The sequence below is a fragment of the Trichechus manatus genome, unplaced genomic scaffold (assembly GCF_000243295.1).
Source record: "Trichechus manatus latirostris isolate Lorelei unplaced genomic scaffold, TriManLat1.0 scaffold00034, whole genome shotgun sequence".
NCBI lineage: Eukaryota > Metazoa > Chordata > Mammalia > Sirenia > Trichechidae > Trichechus > Trichechus manatus.
The window spans coordinates 11,947,808-11,951,356 of record NW_004443970.1 but is presented as its reverse complement, the minus strand read 5'-3'; the positions used below and the strand labels follow the sequence as shown (position 1 = coordinate 11,951,356).

The window sequence follows — 3,549 nt, the reverse complement described above, 5'->3', positions numbered from 1 at the left end:
AAATCTTCCAGTGGCTCTGAATCAAATCCAGGATAATTATTAAATTCCCTAGCAAGGCACCCAAACTCTTTCATGGGCTAGCCATTTCTTATCTCCTTCGTCTTATGTCTCGCACTTCCCATCTGCACCCTGGGCTCCAGCCATAGACATTCCCAGGCATACCTCCCTGCCTTTGCACAAGCTGAACCATATCCAACCCCTTCCCCCTCATGTCTTATCCCTCACTTGGACCCCTACTTTTGGCCTGGATAATTCTAACCTCCTCTGTCACACTTAGCTAAAACATTATTTAGTGCTTACTTCAGCAGCACATATACTAAAATTGGGACAGTATAGAAAAGATTAGCATGGCCCCTGCACAAGGATGACATGCAGATTCGTGAAGCGTTCCATATTTTCTAAATTTTCCTTTAAAGTACAACAATAAAATAAAGAAAAGAAAATCTTATTTACCTTTGAAATGATCCAAAGTTCACTCCGGAGTGCTGCCCTCCCCATTCCCTCACACACAGCTACTGACCCAGGCTAGGTTTGATGTCATTCTCTGGAATTCCATAGTATTCCTACCGTGTCATTAATTATACTGCTGTGATAACAGTCAGTATGTTGTGGTGGTTGTCAGTTGCCATAGAGTTGGCTTCTGACTCATGGCGATTCCATACACAATGGAAAGAAATGCTGCCTATTCCAACGCCATCCTCATGATCAGTTGTGGGCCATACCATGGTGATCCACAGGGTTATCACTGGCAGATTTTCAGAAGTAGATCACGAGGCCTTTCTTCCCAGTCCATCTTTGTTGGAAACTCTACTAAAACTGTTCAGCATCATAGCAATACACAATCCACCACTGACAAACAGGTGGTGGCTGCATATGAGGTGCATTGGTCAGGAATCAAGCCAGGTCTCCTGCAAGGAAGGTGAGAATTCTACCACTAAACCACCAATGCCCTCATACCACTAAGTATAAGGTATTGTAACTGCCGATTTACTTAAATGGGTCTTCTTGTAGAGCCAGGTTTCTTAACCGTTTTATACTATGGAAACTTTTGGCCAACTGTTGAAGTCCCTAGACCTCTTATCGGAATTATATTTTTAAACACATAAAATAAAATGGGTACAGTGACACAGGAAGCCAATCATAATGAAATATAGTTGTTACAATATTACCAAATATCGTGATATAAAAAAACGAAAAACCAAACTCATTGCCATTGAGTTGATTCTGACTTATAGCAACCCTGTAGGACAGAGAACTGTCCCGGAGTTTCCAAGAAGCACCTGGTGAATTCGAACTGCCAACCTTTTGGTTAGCAGTCATAGCACTTAACCACGTGTGTTTATTTATTTATTTATTTTTTTGGTTTTAACAAAGAGAAGCTTATTTCCTTACAGTAAAGTAGTCCAGAAGTCTAAATTCAGGGTGTCAGCTCCAGGAGAAGGCTTTCTCTCTCTCGGCTTTCTCGTCAGTGTTCCCCCAGACTAGGAGCTTCTCAGCACAGGGACCCGGGTCCAAAGGATGTGCTAGGTTCCCGGCACTGCTTTCTTGATGGTATGAGGTCCCGCTGTCTCACTGCTCACTTCTGTCTTTTACATCTCAAGAGGTTGCCTCAGGACACAATCCAGTCTTGTAGATCAGGTCCTGCCTTACTAACACAAAGGCCACCCATTCTTCCTCATTAACATCATGGAGGCAGGTTTACAACATACAGGAAAATCACACAGTACCAGGAATCATGGCCTAGCCGAATTGATACACACATTTTTGGGGGGACATAATTCAAACCATGACATTCCATCCTTTGGCCCCCAAAAAATCACATCGTTGCAAAATGGAAAACATATTCACCCCATCATATCATAGCAAAAGTCTTAACTCCAAGTCCATAATCCAAAAATTCCTCTTCATCTGTGAAATCTTTTGAGACTGAGGCAGCTCAGCTTCTTGTGTCCCTTGTTTCTTCAGCTTCTGCTTCTGTTTCCTGTGGCCTTTTGGCCCTCGGGCCTCATGCCTGCATCTGCCCTGCTGGGGCAAGTGTTCCAAAGCTCTGTAGCTCCACCAGTAAGTGCCCAGAGGCACCCCACTCCACCAGGAAGCCTCCTGCACACAGGCACTCAGCTCTCCTGCTCCGTGGGTCAGCTCCAGCGCCATCTCGCACTGGTCTCCTGGTTCTGCTGCTGTTGGTTCTCTGCAGCTACCTCTTTTCTGCTTCTGTAGGTTCTCTGCTGCTGTTGGTCCTCTGTCACTGCTGTACGTCTAACCATTCATAGTTTTAAAACCGCTTCCACATTTTAGGTATCTGTTAGAGCAGCACCCCACTCTCTCGGTACCAAATTCTTAGTCATCTAGTGCTGCTATAACAGAAATACCACAGGTGGATGGTTTTAACAAAGAGAAGTTTATTTCCTTACAGTAAAGCAGGCTAAAAATCCAAATTCAAGGTGGCAGCTCCAGGGGAAGGCTTTCTCTCTCTTGGCCTTCTTATCAGTGTTCTTCCAGACTAGGAGCTTCTCGGTGCAGGGACCCCGGTCCAAAGGATGCGCTCTGCTCCTGGCACTGCTTTCTTGATGGTATGAGGTCTCCCCGTGTGTTTATTTATTAAAGCACTAGGTCAGAAGGCCTAGCAGTGGATCCACATCATAACTTCAAAGTAGTGATGAGTGAAAACAATTTTTCAAGATATCTTCAACCACTCTGATATGATATCTGTAATTTCTAATTTTGACAAAGTCACAGATACCAATAGTACCACTGTGGTTTGTTGCCTACATTTATAATAAGAGAAAATTCTAAATTTCAGTTAGAGATTATTGAAAATAAGGATGTAATTATTATTTCAAAGCTAGTTCATGGAGACGGAATTTTATAATCCTTGTTTTAGTCTTAGACCAAAAGATCTTGAGATTTTCATATTAATATACCTATGCCTTGTATAGTGTTGGTACATAGTAAGAGCTTAAATATTTTTTGGCCAAATGAATGAAAGAATAAATAATTTAATATTTCATCTCACGCAAACTTCACAAAATCCCCTGTGAAACCGATTTTAGTTTTCTGATCACATACTAGGAAACTTAAACTCAGAAAGGTTAAGTAAATTTCTCAAGTTCACAGTGCTTTAAAAAATATCTATTCCACTATAATGTTGCCTTTTATTCGTTAATTTGATTACTTAGCATTTTGGGTTGCGTTTTGTCCTCCAGTAAGATATGTTCAAGTCCTAACCCATGGTACCTGTGAGTGTGGAAATAGGGTTTTTGCAGATGTAATAAGGTAAGTTAATGTCATACCATATTAGGGTGAACTTTAAACCAATATGACTGGTGTCCTTACAAGAAGAAGGAAATTTAAGACACAGATGCAGACACATGGATACAAAGGAAGAGGGCCTTGTGAAGACTGGGGTCAGAGACTAGAGTCAGGCTGCCACAAGCACAGGAATCCCTGGGGCTACCAGAAGCTGGAAGAAGAAAGGAAATATTCCTTCTATAGAGACTATGAAGGAAGCATAGCTCTGACAACATCTTTATTTTGAACTTCTGGTCTCCA

The 3,549-nt window shown here is 42.0% G+C and overlaps 1 non-coding gene across 1 annotated transcript; it reads left to right on the top strand.

The window, feature by feature from the left end:
• The first annotated feature begins 292 nt into the window (after window positions 1-292).
• LOC111820341 (U6 spliceosomal RNA) lies at window positions 293-399 on the top strand. The gene has a single exon (XR_002823897.1). It is a non-coding gene; the product is annotated as a U6 spliceosomal RNA (small nuclear RNA).
• The last annotated feature ends 3,150 nt before the right edge of the window (window positions 400-3,549 follow it).